The sequence below is a fragment of the Sapajus apella genome, unplaced genomic scaffold, assembly GCF_009761245.1.
Source record: "Sapajus apella isolate SASKATOON/1434 unplaced genomic scaffold, GSC_monkey_1.0 scaffold35, whole genome shotgun sequence".
Classification (NCBI taxonomy): domain Eukaryota; kingdom Metazoa; phylum Chordata; class Mammalia; order Primates; family Cebidae; genus Sapajus; species Sapajus apella.
Window position 1 is genome coordinate 18985627 of NW_022436975.1, and position 18094 is coordinate 19003720.

The following is an 18094-nucleotide window of genomic DNA, read 5'->3' on the forward strand; positions in this document are numbered from 1 at the left end:
TTACCTCCCACCAGGTCCCTCCCACAACACATGGGAATTATGGGAGCTACAATTCAAAATTCGGGTTGGGACACAGCCAAACCATATCACAGTTTTAACCTTGTAACTAATTTTCAGTGAAAAACCTAGGAAGCAAATAATTTTGAACTATTTTATACTAGTATTTTATGAAAACCATTTTATAATTTTTTAGAAAGAGGTTTTCTAAATTTTCTGTTTACTAACAGATCTAAATATATTCAGCTTTACTATGCTATATAAAAATATGATGTTAAAGTATATAAACATACATTTATGTTTAATGATTAATGTTTCAGTATTTTAACTTACTTAGAAATGACTTAGACATTTTATGATTAGCTATTAATTAATTTAACATAACATAATCCTAAGATTTTTAAATTACTCAAAAGAATTCTGAAACTATGAAACAGATACTCTCTCCAGATCCCAGATCTAAACGCTCAAATCCAAAGACATAAGCTCACAAATTAAGCAAATATTTTAAAATATCATACGAATTACAGGTTTATGACCTTAAAACATCTAGCAGAGATAGTATAAACTTGAGTGACCAACAGACAAAAATTTCCTAATTAAATTATGAAGCTGTTTCTATTTTATTTTACCAACAATTTTAAAACTATTTTTATTTACCAAAGATTACTAAAATCATCTGAATTTAAAAAGCATTTGGTCTAGTTATTTAATTTATGAGAACACATATTTACAAGTCAATTTGGTGTCATAGACAACATACGAAAAGACGTGTACACATGTATACAAAAAATGCAGGCAATCATAGAGATCTTATAACTTCAGTTTTAGAACCTTTCCCATGAATCAGGTAAAACTCTCTAGTTTAAATGGACAGTTGTGCCTTTGTAAATGGAAAATGTTAAAGTTTATCTGTTTCACATGGCTGAAGCCCTTACTGAAGTTTAGAGAAATAGGGTAGCAAATTTACATCTCAAATCACAGATACAGAATTTAATATTTTTAAAGAAGGAATTTGGGTATATTAGGGGAAGGTTAAAAATGAATTTCAAGGTAACACAAAATCATAGGAATTTACCATAGAATTTCATAAGGAGGCCAATTTCATTTAGATAGGTAGCTTTTAATTTAATGTCTGTTTTCCAAGTGGATAACTGAACTCAAACTGGAGCCCATTAAGGAACAGGGACAAAAAAGCATTTGCAGTTTTTAAAGTTGAATAATTTAAATATGTGAAAAGCCAGCACAGTTGGAAGACAGAGCATTTAGATTTTTTTAAATCAAGCATTCTACTTTTATATTGAATCCTGGAATCTCCCCTCACAAAAAAAGGGAAACACCATGGAACCCGGCCAAGCAATGCTTCTACAGTACCCTGTGCTACAAAGACATTTCTCTAAGGTTTAAACCTTACCTGTCTCATCTATACTGCCAGGGAAATGAGTACTGTCCTGTAGCAATAACCATTTACTGTAAACAATAGCCCTCAGCCACCTCCAAAACCGTAGCTCTGCCAGTGACTCACCAGTTATCACATATACCAAGGTCAAGTTCTCTCTCAGTACCAAGTAATCTCTGGTACTCCGGAAAGCCAACAAAATCAGGTAACACAGCACAAAAGATGGTAGAGTATGAGGTCTCAGAGGAATCTGTGACTTTCTAGACTTCACAGCAAGACAGATGACCCCCAGAAGGGGTCAGTGGCACTGTTTTCTGTGTTTCTCAAACAGTCTGAGTCATTAGATGTCTCTCCCAGATCCTTTTATGTGGTACTGAAGATGGCAAAAAGGAAAAAGGAGTCAGGAGGAATAGAAGTAAGTAAGAGAACAGTTTTTAAGAAAGGAAGTGAACAGAGGAGACAAGCAGATAATTAATGAAGGGTTTCCATCCACAGGAAGCTAATCTTCCCCAAAGCAGGATCCAAAGAGAAAAAAGCAGAAAGGGCATAATATGTATGAAATGTATATGTACATATATACACACACACACATATGTAAATATATTAATATATATGTTTATAATGTGTTTTTGTGTGTGTACTTAAATATCAGCTTTAGTCAAGCTGACTTCTGACCATAGTAGAGCCCTTTAAAAACATATTTAAATATATGAATTTATATATTTATAATATATTATTTATATATAACATAAACTAAAAATATATTTTAATAATTTTTAAAATTTTCAGATTATAGCCAAGACAAACAGCTGATGAATCTTTTGAATCTTTTTTTTCTTTTTAACCAAAGGCACTCTCCCAAGTGGCAAAGTCAAAAGTCACAAAAATACCAAACCAAAAGAAGCTGGTTCCCTAATCAGGAATCAAACCTAGGCCTTGGTGGTAAGAGCATAAAATCATAGCCACTAGACCACAGAGTGGAGGGTTTTTTTCTTTTTCTTTTTTGTAAATCTTGCAAGGTATTATTTTTTTTTTTAAATAAATCTTGCAGGATATTCAAAGCAGGCCATTTGAACATTAGAGGATTTTAACTTGATTCGGATCTAATCTCAGCAGGAGCGCTGCTCAGCTCATTCCTCGGATGTTAACATTTCAACATCAGCATCAATAATCTTGTTTTTAAAAAAATGGTTATATCTACATGTTTATAATCTCAGTAGTTTTAATTTAATTCATTTCCCCGTTTTAGACCATTAGTCTTTTAATTAACTGTTATATTGACCGAAGCAATTGTCAGCTAGGCAACAAAGGTGTATTTTGGAGACACATCTTGTTCATTGGGTGGTCTTTTTATTCATTTATTTATTTACTTAAATTTCTCTCTTTTTTTTACCCCTATCCCCTCGGTGTCTTCATGATGGGTTTTTCAGTTAGCATAGAATAGTTTGAGAACCAGGCATCCCCCAGAACCAGAAGGAGCTCATAGAGACTCCAGGACTGGAGTCACTATGCCTCAATAGGAGTTTCAGGGAGGGAGCCAAACACCTGGGGAATACCCTCTGGTGCTGGTGATGGGTATGTTCCGTTTACCTCCTGAATGGAGGCAATTGTCTCAGGGTTTCTTTTAGAAGTTTTCTTTCTTAAAGGACCATTGGAAGTAGGTATTTAATTGTCTGCTTCCAAAACCAGCTTTTTCTAATTGTGCACATAAATAAATTCTTTTAGGTATTTCAAAAGATCCCCAGTTTTGGAGAGGTTTATTTTTTGACAATTCCAGGTTAGGTGGATCCACATTCCTAGATATTTAATAGAGGATGTCCATCGTGTTATATATAAATTCAGCTGATGTTTAATAAGAGTTGGTTACAGATGAAAAATGATGCCCAGGCCAGGCACAGTGGCTCATGCCTGTAATCTCAGCACTTTGGGAGGCTGAGGCAGGTGGATCATGAGGTTAGACGTTCAATACCAGCCTGGCCAACATTATGAAACTCTGTCTCTACTAAAAATACAAAAATTAGCTAGACATGATGGCATATTCTTGTAATCCCAGCCTCTTGGGAAGCTGAGGCAGGAGAATTGCTTGAACTGGGACCCAAGAGGAGGAGGTTGCAGTGAGGCAATATCCGTGCCACTGCACTCCAGCTTGGGCTACAGAGGGAGACTCCATCTCAAAAAAAAGAAAAAAGAAAAAGAAGGAAAAGAAAAAGAAAAATTAAGCCCCAAATTTCAAAAATAGGAAAGTATCTGCAATTATTTTTAGGCATGCTGTGTAAAACCAGACCACTGGTGCCTAATTGGCAATCCTTACCCAAACCTCTGCTGTAGACAGGGGCAGGAAAACTTTGACCTGAGGCCCTGGTCCTGAGACAGGCTGAAGGAGGAAGTTCTCTGCAGAGCTCTTTGCCTGAATCGTCTGTCCAAAGACAGAGACTGAAGCCCTCACTCATAAAGGAAAGAGAGAGGTTTTGAGAAACAGCTCAAATAAAGTGTAGACCTTTGACCAAAAGCTGGGAGGTCTGAATTCAGGTGAACTCACCTGAAACTCCCAATAGAACTCCTGAAGATGGAATGCTTGTGCTGGTATCAAGCCCTGCTTTCAGAGAAAAACACCAGGTGGCCGGAGTAGTCTCTCTGAACCCTGCCAAGTTATGCCAGATATGTTGACCTAAAAGGAAGAAGCAAAAGCAAAATTAAGTAGAGAGTTTATTTGGGCCAAACTTGAGGATTGCAACCTAGGAGCATAGATTCAAGTTGCCCTAATACACGCTTTGATTAGCAGCAGTTAGGAGTGGATTTTTAAAGGAAAGAAAGAGGCACAAGGAATTAATCTTGACTCCTTAAAAAGCATGTCCACTGACTAAGAAACACTGATTTAATAAGTTTAAGTCCAATCTTGCAAAAATCTTTCAATTGACAATTGTCATCTCAAATTTTGCTTTGATACCTGACAAAATATATTCTTCTTTGGCTGGGTGCAGTAACTTATGCCTACAATTTCAGCACTTTGAGAGGCTGAGGTAGAAGGATGACTTGAGCCCAGGAGTTCAAGACCAGGTTGGGCAACATAGGGATACCCTGTCTCTACAATTTTATTTTTTTAATTAGCCAGGTGTGATGGCATGTGCTTATGACTCCAGTTATCTCAGAGACTGAGGTGGGTAGATGGCTTGAGCTGTGGAGGTCAAGTCTGCAGTGAACTGTGATCATACAGCACTGCACTCCAGCCTGGTGACAGAGAAAATATTAAAATTAAAAATTTATTTTATGTCTTAAAACACAAAATTAAAGCATTTGTAGAGAACTTGTAGCTCTCTATGAGCTACAAGTTCTGAGAATACAAGAGAATATAACTCTTGACTCCAATTTAAAAAAAATGGGTCTACAACATTGCTGTAGCAATTTTATATCTTTGTTGAGGAGAACCAGAGTTGTTTTAATTTGCTCAGGATTTTGCTTTCAGATAATAATTTTAAGCCACAATTCGCACTGTGTCACTGTCCTGCTCAAAGCACTTTAGTGATGTCTTATTCTCACCCCCTAAAAAAGTCACAAACTGTTTAGCATGGCAGTTGGGGTCTTTCATGACTTGGCCCAAGATTGCTTTTGTCTACTGTCTATGGATGCATCAGATGGATCAGCAATGCTGTGTTTTCCACTTTTTTGAAGACGGAGTCTCACTCTGTCACCCAGGCTGGAGTGCAGTGGAGCATTCTTGGCTCACTGCAACCTCTGCCTCCCAGGTTCAAGTGATTCTCCTGTCTCAGCCTCCCCAGTAGTGCTACCACAGGTGTGCCACCATGCTCAGATAACTTTTGCATTTTTTGGTAGAGATGGGGTTTCACCATGTTGGCCCAGCTGGTCTTAAACTCCTGACCTCAGATGATCTGCCCACTTTGGCCTCCCAAAGTGCTGGGATTACAGGTCTGAGCCACCGCGCCCAGCCCTCATTTTTAATCATGTGCTGTACTTGACCTCTTCCATGACTTTTCACCTCTCACTTAGCATCTGCCTCCAACTGTTTATAAAACTACTCTTGCTATAAATCAATGTCCAGTTCTAGTATCGTCCCCTTTGTAAAATATTTTCCTTTTATTATTGGACTGGAATAAAACCTGGACACTAGTTTTTTAAAAAGCCTCTTAGGAGATTCTACTGTGCACCACAAATTGAAAACCAATCCCCTAGTTCAGTAGTTCTCAAAATATGATCCCGAGACCAGGAGCATCTGTAGCATCTACAGACTTGCTAAAAGCTCTTAGGTGGGCACAGCAGCCTTTGTGTTAATAAACTTGGTGGATGATTCTTATGCACATTCAAATTTCAGAACCATTGCCCTTGGCCTAAATGAATATCAGATCATTCTACTAGTCTTTCAATGTACTTTATTTATAATTATTACAGCGTTCGGTGCTCCTCTAAAATGACATGGTTACGTGTAGAGATTTCTCATCTTTTTATTCTAGTATCAGCTCTTTGAGATGTGGGCTATGTTTATCTTGGTATCACCCATTGTGTTTATCAAAGTATTTTGCCTAAGAAGCTCTCCACAAATGTATGTTTGGTGCATTAACGTTTTTAGGTGTAACTAGCAGGGAGAAATGGGAAGATGACGTGCCGTTTATACTCCTGTGGATCTTGTATTAAAAAACAGCAATGTAACATATACTCATATAAAACAGCTAGCTGACAAGATGTTTAATAATGATGTTTTATTAAGATAATAGCATGAGCATTAATTACATGATACCTTGTTCTCATAAGAAAACATTTTAATGTCTCTTTCTTGGAGAAAGCATTTTTAAATGTACAAACTCCTCAAAACAAATTAGGTGCCATTGTCAGAATTACCTGCTGTATATCCTCCTTGTTGTGTGTTAGATTTTCTTTGCACAAGAAGACAATTATCTTCCTTTTGCCTTTCAATAATGGCTTCTCATTTTGCTTCCTTCTTGGATAAGGTGTTAATTTCTTTATTTTTCCTGTTAATCTGTGTCACAAATGCTCCTAAATTGCTTTTGGGCAATCTGCTCTTGGTTTTCCAGGCCACAAGCCCACACTGACCATTTATTCACGGGGATCTTACTGCCTGTGTTAAAAAGTAACCCCAAGGTGTCAGTCTCTCCTTAATAACCTAACGCCTTTTTCACATTTTCACTTTAAACCATTTCATTCTGGAAAGTAATTTGTTTACTTACTAATTAGACCTCAGAAAATGACTTTTTTTTTCACTTAACCTTACAACAAACTATCACTGTCTTAGCCTTCTTCATTTCAGCACTTAACTGCTCTGCAGAAAGTTAAAAAAAAAAAAAAGCATTCTTTAGATTATAAGTTTCAGAAACCAAACTCAAACTAGCATAAGCAAAATACTGACTTGGCTTATGTAACAGAGATATCCAGGGGCTGTGGCCACTTCAGGCATGGCTCTCTCCAGGAGGGTCACAGGTCCTCAAGATACCGTTTCTCTCTCCATCTGTTGGCATTTCTTTCCTCTGTGTGGCCTTCCTTTTTGGGCAGGGTGGTTTCACATTTGGGTAAAGATGGTTCATACAAACCAGTGTTCTATTCTCAGAAGAAGGCAAGGTGAAACCACCGTTCCTTCCCTAGAGCCCCAGTGAAGGACCTTGGGAGGCAGTCAGTCAGACCCAGGCCACGCACACATTCCTGGGTGGGCTTGGCACTAGATAACACCAAGGAACTGTCACCAAGAGTGAGGGTCAGGATGCTGGACAAGCAAAGTCAATGAATTTCACTCCAGTTATGGAGATTGTTCCAGAGTCATGGAACAATCTCCATAATTGGAGATCGAGCAGACGTGAAACAGACATGCTGTTCCAGAACCGTAAAGAGGTAGAAGTCATATTCTACTTAAAAGGATAGCCACAATACCTACCAAATTTTAAGGACATTTTAAAAGTCAGTAACAATGTTAGGTGAGTTACGTGGATTGTTTGAAAACTCAGTAAATTCCATATTATCATTTCCATTTTAAGGGGAATTTAAAGTTACCTAGATAGTCATTGGGAAACTCAGGATTTAAACCAAAGACATTTTCTCTTTATCATCCATATTTTTTATATTATATTAGGCCGTCTGAGTGAATGAAGTGAACATTAGACAGTGAGAACAAATTCTGTGTTACTAACTTTTGGTGTCAGATATCAGTTGCCCGCCACTTCTCTGATTTCATTCCATTGAGTATTTATCCAGTTGGTGTTACAAGAGGTTTTCATTTTTGTGAGAATGAGAAAGATAGAAAACAAACAAGTAAATAAGTTAAACAAAGTCTTTCAGATGATGGAAAATGCAGTGAAGAAAATATAAAGCAAGCTGATCTATTAGGAGGTTAGTAATTTGGAGAAGGTAGTTAATGATGACTTAAATACTAGGTGATATTTGAACATTAGCCTGAATCATAAGGAGACAGCTTTTCTAAAATCATGGGTAAGATCTTTCTGGAGACAGTGAATGGATGCAGTCGAGTCATAGGAATAAGCTTGTCATATTTGAGGAAGACAGAGAAAACCAGTGGGAGTCTAGCACACTGAGGAGAAGGGTGAGAGTGGAGAGGGATGGACAGGGCCCCGTCATGTAGGGTGGTGGGCCATTGTAGGAAACTGCAACTTTATTGTAAACACAAATGAGAGGCCGCTGAAAGGTTTTACTGAGTTATTGCTGTCCATTTGTATTCCATGCATTGATTACCAGGAGTCATAAACACATGGAGAAAACCTGGTTTAATTTTTGCCCCCAGTGAATAAACTGAGCTAGCGGAAATGTTTACAGCGGTTTGTACAACAGAACCTCCTCCTGGGCCAAGTCAGTTGATTGATTTCTTTCTACTTATTAAAGACTAACAGCACGCAAAGTGTTTAACTCTGGAATTCTGACAAAGAGATTCAGGAGGTGCGGCGATTTTATCCCCTCCCTTCACCATTCTCACCCTGTGTTATTCTCTCTTTTCTACCTAAGGCTTTCCTTTTTAGTCTCTCTGGCTATGAGCTATCATGCCTATCAGCCTCATTTTTTCCCTGCCCCATTTAAAGGTAGTATATCTTTACCAAACTCATTCATTTTAATGTGTCCTGCTTATTGGCAGGAAGCACCAATGCCTGGTAAAAACACTATTGCGTTTACATTTACAGTTAAAACATAAATGCAAACAGTGTTCTTTGTGTCAAAATATTCCTTTCAAGTTTGAAGGGTTTAGATTATTACATTTAGACTATTATTTTCAGTATGAAATAAACAGTAAAATGAAATAAAAATAAAGAAAAAAATTGTATATTATGAGATTATTTTTGTGTGAAGTGACAATTTTATACTGAATTTTGGGACTTATGATTTGGCATATCTGAATGTAAATTCATCATTTTTGTAGGAAGGAAAGAAAATTTTTTGAAGCAAATATTCTCTGATAGTGTGCCTTTGTTGATAAAGAATGGCACATTTTCTTTAAAGAAAGTTTTCAAATCCAAGTATATTTTATGTAATAAGTAGAAGGAAGATAGATATTTTATTCATGTTAACAAGAAGTGCTATACAAATACCAATCTCAGAGCCATGTATTTTGGACAATTGTTCAATAGGAAATGTCTGTCAAGAAGTATTTCAGTGTTCTTATGATAATGCATCTATGAAATGTGTCACTTCTCACTACTTCTGCAGGAAAAAAAAATCAGTAACTGTGCTCTCCTGAAATGGGATGAATATGAAGAATGCTAGGGATTTACTACCATTTCATGTCTTTAAGTACAGCTGAGGAACAGCATGAGAAAGTGAAGGGACAGTGGGACTTCAGCTTCTGTGCCCTGTCTCTGGGTGTTGGCACATCTCCCCATCCCCCTCTCTTTCTTCCCCGAACCCTCAGCTCTATTTCACATTCCTTGTCTGATAACAAATAGTATATAGAAATAGAAAATTTTGTGTTCTATTGATAAGGATTTTGTAAACTACCTGAAGTCAACAAGATTACAGCTTAAGATTTGAGAGTGAGAACAAGAGAGAAAAAGAGAGAAGGAGAAAAAGAATATTAATTAGCATATAAATAATGCCATCGTCCTTAAATTGTTTTTATTTATAGAGCTACAGCTTTAGAGCTATTATGTGATGTGATTTCTTTTTAAATTAACCAGAAACATTCCAGATGCATGTTTATCTCCTCTATAGGAGTTTTTATTTGTTTTCCCTTCTATCTTTTAGCAGAATTTCATTTTTTAATATCTTAAGATGCATTCATATTTTGCTTTCTTTAAGAGTAGCTGTAAACCAAATGTGTATATTCAATTCATTTCTGTGTGCAGACTTGGAAATCAGAGTTGTCATAGTTGTACGTTTTGTTTTATTTGAGAAGCGATTCTTTCCTGGCAGGAGAAAACAACGAAATCTACAAAGAATTTGAATTAGTTTATAATGCTTGAAAGTTTAGTGGATGTCTTTCCTACACATGAAATTTATGAAAAAGCTAACATTTACAAAATATGTTATACTCAAATGCCAAATTCTTGCACAAAGTAAAACTAAAGAACTGCTGGATACTTGCATGTATTCAACAAATACTGTTCTCCTATCAAATACCAAGGACAGCGCCTCGTGTCCCAGAGCCTTACAAGAGATTAAGATTGCTGCCTGACAAGAACGTTTTGTCTGTAGGTTATGATAAATATTAAACAAAATTTTCACTAATAATCTATAGCAATATGTGAGACAAACTATTTAGGGAAAGTATAAAGTGCTGTGCATGTGTACCAGAAGAGAATCAATCTTAAGCCATTGGGGATGGGATGATGGTTGAAGGTTTCAGGAATGAATTAGAGGAAGTGATTTATAATCTGAGATCTGAAAGAGGAGTTAAGATTATAATATTTAGGGCAGATTTTTCTAGCAGAGGGAACAGCATGACGGAAAATCCTAAAGGGGAAAGGAGAAATTGTAAGGTTACAGAAGCTGGAATTCAAGAGGAAGAGGGACCAGGAACATACCTGTGACCAGAATCAACATGTTTTATTTTACTTCCTCTGCATCCAGCTTTTTCTCATTTTTTTAAACCCAGCCTTCACCCAGGACACGCTTCAGCTTCATTTCTATTTGCTCAAATAGTGTGATTATTTAGGACCCATTTCAAATGTATCTTCTTAGAGAATGCTTTTAGTTATAGCTTCAGCTGGAATTTATCAGTCACTCTTGTCTTTTCAACCTGATAACCTGTTTGATTTCATTTGTTTTAATTTGGCCTGTGGGTTATTTGCCTGCCTTCCTTGATATATATTGAGGACAGCCACATCCTAGTTCCTCACTGTGCTTGGTACAAAGTTAGTACCATAAAAATAGTTGAATTGAATTGGAAACCAGTTTAATCATAATACATTGGCTGTCTTTTCTGTAGAATATCATTTTATTGAATTTATTCCAGTATCCAGCCTACTTTGTTTTATATCCCCAAAATTCCAGGCCATTTGAAAAGTGCAGATGCTGACTCTGTTGGAGCCATCTCAAGAAAATTCGTCAGCATAACCAAGGTTCATAAATTTCACATGAGGCAAGATCAGATAAAGTTGAAACTGTAGTGACACTTTGAAAGCAATGTACCTCTTCTTAATTTGAAAAATACTATAATTCTATGAAACCTTGCTACTATTGCTTTACTGAGAATGTGATATAACTACTACACATACAATTATGCATGTAGTATTATGTAACTTACCTGGACTGAACTGACTCTTATTTTAATTCAGGCTAATTTATTTGCACTTAAGAAGTGTAAGTATAACTAATATCTATTTTACTCTCATGTTAAAGAAATTTTTAATGCTATTTTTAGGTAAGAGCAACAAATGAGATTAGAATTGTTTATGAGTTTTCATTTTCGTGATAAGTCCTTTGTTGTGATAATATTTTTAAGGATAGATATTCTGGATGACAACTAGAAGCAGACAAAATCATCTTCTAAAAGAATTCTTTGAAGAGAACCACCTCTGTCTCAGAGCTAATAAAAGCTATTGTTTTCACCAAAGCAAGGGGAAGATCAAAGTACTTTGTGCTCCAAATTTCCTTTGGAAATAAATGAAAGCTGGAAGTGTCAAAGGGAAAATAAGCATACCCAAAAAGACAGTTAGGGAAATATACTCTGTGAGGAAAAATTTTCTGTGCTTATGGAAGCAAGATTGATTTTTATTTTTAACTCTGCTGACTTTTCTACCTGATCATAAGGACAATCCGTCTTAAAAATATATTCAAGGCATCTTAGTCAAGCTCCTTCAGTGAATTCTTTTCCTATTGCTTTTGTTCAGTTCCTTTTTGCTGACACTTCAGACTTCTTTTGTTTTGTGGCTGTACCATGCAGGTGAATGAGTGATTATAAATTATCCTTTCAAAGCTTTATCCCTACACCAGTCAGGAAATTTTGCTTGCAGTCAGAGCTTTTGATGTAAAAGCCATGATTTTAACTTAGAATAAATTAATATGGATTTACTGAAACTCATGGTTTGTGTGAAGAACAGAGCTTTAGGTTTATAAAATTAGCTGCCTGGTTAAATGCCACCCCCCAACTTCAGCTGGGGGCACAGTTCTATTTTATGTAGATTCAAGTTTATGGAATTCTGTCAGTCATTTAGGAAAAGAATCAACACATTTTGGCTTGGCTTTTCGTAATTTCTCTTAGAATGACATCCATTTTAATTTCCTTGGCCAATTCCTGCATCTTTCCTCACATGCCCCCAAATTTGTCACCACCTCCCCCGCTGAGGTCTTCCTACCTTCCTTCCATTAGTCTTTTAAAAATAATTCTATTCCATGATTCTATTATAACACATACCCATTATGCTTTATATACTTTATGTGTCTGTTTCTCCTTTTTGCCTTGTTTTTTTTTCTTGTTTACCCTTGCTGACAAAGCGACTACTAATAGATTATTATTAATAAATATTTGTATGTATATAAATGCTCAAAAGCCAGGGCAACCAACCAGAACACAAGATATAAACAGTGGCAGGTTCTTGACTCACATCATGATGACTTAGCAGATGGGTCTTCCTGAGTCCTTCTATTCTGTTTTGTGAACTATTCTTTATGGCTTAACGATATTTATTGTGCACCTGTATGCAAGTGCAGAAATGCACACAGCACTGAGGATACAGAGGTGAACTGGTCAATATGCCCTTGAGAATTTTAAAAGGAAGAGTCAATGAAACCAGCAGGTTATTTTGAAATGCTCTACCGAATGTCATGGCTGATGTAACAGGTTACCTGGGGAGCACAGAACAGGAGCATTTAGGAAAGACTAAGGAGTCCGAGGACTGGGGACAGCTCTGAAAGATGACTACCAGAGGGCCAGGTGGAGAGCGGTGGAGAAGCTGTCTCAGGAAAGAGAAAACAATACAATCCAAGGCATTGCGAGACTATAATAGGTGGCAAGGGGATGAAATTGAAGTTGGGAGAGGAACAGGCCACAGAGGGCCTCAGATGCCAGCAGAAGCCTGTAAGTGAGGCTGCGGGTTTGTGAGTTCTAAGCAGGGCAGACTCGGTTTGGAAAGGATGCATATTCAGCTGTCCACTCTGTGGTACCATTGAGGACAAATTAGGGGTGAGGAGAAGATGAGCCAGAGGGACTGGTTAGGAAACTTAAAATATTTTAGGCAAGTGATAATAAGAACCCTAAGAAGATACAAATGGAAATGGAGTGGAAGAAAAAGACAAAAGGAACTGAAATAGTTGGAGTCTTATTGTTACTTGGAAACGAAAGAAAGTATCTCTGATGTGAGTCTGTGAATCAAGTCCACTAAAGTGTTCCTGCTCTCATAATGAATGTTTCTTATGCAATATTTTACATGGTCAGAGGAGAAGGATTCATCTGTATCCATTTTAAATGCCATCAAAATGCATTATCAGCCATATTCTTTGCATCAAATTCCAAAATAAACTGTCAAAATATATATTACATAATATTATATATGGTAACATGTAAGCTGTATAATGATAATTATATATGATTAAATATAAACATTTTAATAGAATAAATGTTAAGACATTTTAATCAAGCGGAATTGAAAGCCTATAGTTCTATTCCATTCGTAGTATATTTCATATGATTATAAAGGAAATCTCAGAACTTTGTGAGATTGTTTGCACATTAACTCATAGTCCCAGAACTTGGGAGATCATGTACACATTAATCATTGAAAAGGGTCTCAGACGTGGTTCAGTTTGTATAAACTTTGAACTTCGTGTACTTGAGATATTAGTGAACTCAAATGTAAAATTAGATGCATTCAAAAAACACAATGGGAGATGACAGATGAACAAATCCCTTGCTAGTCTTAAGGAGAAGCATTTTCAGTAGATCTAATATGACTTTTATTGTATAAATTCTGAGCCAGGTAAGAAAAAAATAGAAATATGCTTAATAGACAAAATGACATTTAGGTTATGGGGGAAAAGTTTTCAGTTTGTTTTGAATATGAAATTTCTGCAGTGGTGTGAGTGAGAAGAAATAGAAGGTAATGATATGGAATTGCTGCATTAATATACTGGAAGATGGAGAGTTAGCCAAACCTGGATTCCGGTGCCTACCCTCTCATTGACTAGCTATATGGCTTGGGGGCAAGTTCTTAATATTTTTGAGCCTGTTTTCTAATCTGTCCATTTGGGCTAGTGATGCTTTATACACCGTCAAGAGCATTAGCTGAGAAGAGGTATGTACCATCCTTAGCATTTGCCTAACATATAGGATGGATAAACACAGAGATTTGTATCTGAAGATGGGTTTCATGGAAGGCAGCTTTTGTGGGGTTTTTGCAGAGCAACTTACTCAGAGAACAAAATTAACATCAAGAGTTTCTCCAGGGTGTTCAGTGCCGGCCCCACTGAGTAGAAAAGATATAGAAGTAACTTGCATGCGATAGTGATGCAAAATGGAACTGGAAGAGCATTTTTTGTTCACAGAGATGTTCCTGAGAATAATGTAGATACTGCATTTAATTGCACACTAGTAAACATTATAAAGAAAGAGGCAATTAAAAAAAAAGAAAAAGAACTATCCAGAAGAAGGTACAGCTTCAGCTGTGCTTCCAGTCCTGGATTTAGCCCAAAGACAGAAAGGATGATTGCCCAGATCTGCTGTGAACAATGGTACAAAGGCTTGCAAGTACTCCAATGGGAATATTTGAAGTAGGAATATTTTATGCCGTGTGTAATTGAAAGCTGTTTGAGAAGTATCACAGTCAGGTCTGTCTTACTATGCCTTGAATGCTACGGGATTCTGTAGGCAGTTAATAAAGAATTGCCATTAAATAATTTATGTTATTTTGCAATCAAAAATAAAAGTTGTGGACAGGTGTGGTGACTCACACCTGTAATCCCAGAACTTTGAGAGACTAAGGCAATAGGATCACTTGAGGCCAGGAGTTCAAGACGTGCCTGGGAAAAATAGAGAGACTCTTAACCCCCATCTCTAAAAAATTTTTAAAAATTAGCCTGACATATTGGCACATGCCTATGGTCCTAACTACTCAGGTAGGTGAGTTGGGAGGATCACATGGGCCCAGGAGTTTGAGGTTATAGTGAGCTTTGATTGCATCACTGCATTCCAGCCTGAATGACACAGTAAGGCCCTTTCTCTTAAAAAAAAGTTGTGAATGAAATAGCAATTCCACAAACTCAACATCTTTCCATGTACTTTTTTTCCGTCAACTTTTATTTTAAGTTCTGGGGTACATGTGCAGGATGTGCAGGTTTGTTACATAGGTAAATGTGTGCTATGGTGGTTTGCTGTACAGATCATCCTGTCACCCAGGTATTAAGTCAAATATCCATTAGCTATTCTTCCTGCTGCTCTCCCTTCCCCAGTGCACCCCAACAGGCCCCAGTGTGCGTTGTTCCCCCTACCACCTTGCTCAATGTGTTCTCAGAATTATAAGGGAGAACATGCAGTGTCTGGTTTTCTGTTCTGGCATTAATTTGCTGAGGCTAATGGTCTCCAACTCCAGCCATGTTCCTGCAAAGGACATGATCTCATTCCTTTTTATGGCTGCATTGTATTCCATAGTTTATATGTACCACATTTTCTTTATCCAGTCTATCATTGATGGGCATTTTGGTTGATTCCATGTCTTTGCTATTGTGAATAATGTGACAATGAATATATATGTGCAAGTATCTTTATAAAACCTTTGGGTATATACCCCGTAGTGGGTTGCTGGGTCAAATGGCATTTCTGCCTCTAGGTCTATGAGAAATTGTCACACTGCCTTCTGCAATGGTTGAATTAATTTACATTCCCACCAACAGTGTGAAAGTGTTCCTTGTTCTCTGCAACCTTTCTAGCATCTGTTGTTTTTTGACTTTTTAATAATTGCCATTCTGACTGGTGTTAGGTGGTATCTCATTGTGGTTTTGATTTTTACTTCCCTAATAATCAGTGATGTGGAGCTTTTTTTCACAGGCTTGCTGGCCATTTGTATGTCTTCTTTTGGGAACTATCTGTTCATGTCTTTTGCCCATTTTTTAATGGGGTTGCTTGTTGTTGTTTTTTCCTCGTAAATTTGTTGAAGTTCTTTGTAGACTCTGGATATTAGACCTTTGTCAGATGGATAGAGTGCAAATTTTTTCTTCCATTTTGTATGTTGTCTGTTTGCTCTGAGGATTGTTTCTTTCACTGCACAAAAGCTTTTTTTTCTGTGTATTTTAATAAACACTGTATATGCCAATATTTAAAGTTTTTAATCCGAGAAACTAATAGCTAGTTTCTTGCGTGGTAATATACCTAGTCCAGGTTGGAATGACAGCACAGTTTACAGGGAAAAGTGGACATTGAACTTTTATGTTTGTTTTAATAATGCTCATGGTAAAAGAAAACAAGACCCACAGAGGTATGTTGACAGTAAGGAAAGAAGAGATTTCACAGCAATTTCTCAATAAAAACCCAGTGAAGTTGTATTGCCATCAGTAAGTTACATATAAAAACAATGTCAATTTTATTTCTCTAATTTAGTTAATAATATTAAACTATTATTTTTAAAAGTCTGATTAAAAATTAAAATATTGTGGAAAGGACAGATTTTAAATAAAGACACTTATGTTTGTTTTCAGTTTTTATGCACTTTGGGTTTATAATTAACAAACATCACTTCTTTTGATGTGGCCCTACTGTGCACGTTGATCATGCCACCGCATGTAACTTGCTTCTGTAGTCGCTACTCTGGTGAATGAGACAAGGGCTTTTGAATATTTACATGTCAGGGCAGTATAAACTGTTAGAGAGTTTGCATTGACCAAATCTAGTTTCTAAATACAATTTTAGACTTTTTTAGAAATCTAATTTCTAAATTCTCACTTGCAATTTCTTTATTAAATTCTGCAAGCTGCATTTTGAATGGCACTGAGCTAGAGGACAGAGGTTGGGATTTTTTTTAATACTGCTGAGAGATGTAAGTTTGGCCTGTTATATATCTGTGTGTGTTCTTTAAACATGGAAGAAATTGGAAATTGAGCTGAAAGCAGATTCTGAAAGAGGGAGAATAAGTTTGCCTTATGCCTATGTGAAAAAATGTCATTGAAAATGACACTGGGGAAAGAGGTCACACTACAGTAGAAAAGCAGGTGCAGGAAGAGCCAATGTTGAAGGATGCAGAAGTTGGATTCATTTAACCCTTGCCCAGAAAAGAAGGACATGCCCCTGCCTCCTATGTACCAGATGCATATTTCCTGCAGGAAGGAGCTTTGTCTCTCGTCTGTTGCTCTACGGAGTATTGCTTTGTACCTTAATAGATGCTCAAAATATATTTGTTGAAATAGTTGAATGAAAGTATTAAGAATATATCCTTATGTAAAAAAAATACTAATCCAAGAATTCATAATGTGGGATTCGTATTTTTTTTTTATTGTTCTCAAATTGCTTCGATTGTTGAATGCCACAAAGCTTTCAGGAAGGTTAGACAGATTTTACAGTTTATCAACTAGAAGAACAAGTGAAAAAAGATCTCTTAAGTCTCACATCAATTACCTCCTCACTGACGGCACAATCAATGATATATTAGATTATCTCTCTTTCTCCTCTTCCTACCTTTTGTCTATTTCCTCCCCCTCTGTTTTCTTCTTTCATCAGTTCTTTTTATCCATTCAACTACTGTTCATATCTGCTGAGTAATCTCCCAATTACTATTTCTATTTCTCATACCTCCCCCTCTTTTCAGGGAATTAAATACCTTTCCAGACTTAAATTCCATGATCAAAATGGGGATATTCCTTTTCTTACCCTTAAGATTCTCCTATGTCTTAAAGATTCTTCATTCTCTTTGATTCTCTAATATGTCCTTGCTGGAAAAATGTATTTTTCCAGCACTCTGCTAAACCTTTGTAGATCACTCACCACACTGGATTGTAATTACATAATTATGTTCCTCTTTTTCAAACCACACCATTGGTTCTTTACAGGTGAATATTGTCTTATTCTTACCTTTTTATCCCTAGCACCTGGCACTGCCTGATTTATGAATTATTTGTTTATGAACAAATACATAAATATACAAATCTGGAGTTCAGTGTTATGAATTTACAGATTTGGGTCCCTGAGAGGAAAAAAAAAAAAAAAGATGGCCAGGGAAAAGTTTCAAAGTGTGAAGAGTGAGGCAAGCAGAAACTAAGAAAACAGATGCTTATGGGGTAGGTAGTGAAGAGGAGACTGAGCAGGGAAAGTACTTG

At 36.6% G+C, this 18094-nt stretch overlaps 1 protein-coding gene and 1 long non-coding RNA gene across 2 annotated transcripts in view; one reads left to right on the plus strand and one right to left on the minus strand.

Annotated features, from left to right (window-relative positions):
• PREX2 (phosphatidylinositol-3,4,5-trisphosphate dependent Rac exchange factor 2) overlaps positions 1-18094 on the plus strand; it is a 286647-nt gene that overhangs the window by 216739 nt on the left and 51814 nt on the right. The window lies entirely within an intron of this gene.
• LOC116563596 lies at positions 460-6942 on the minus strand. Its single transcript, XR_004274476.1, has 3 exons — positions 6774-6942; positions 3747-4064; positions 460-1756 (listed from the first exon to the last, which is right to left on the minus strand). It is a non-coding gene; the product is annotated as an uncharacterized LOC116563596 (long non-coding RNA).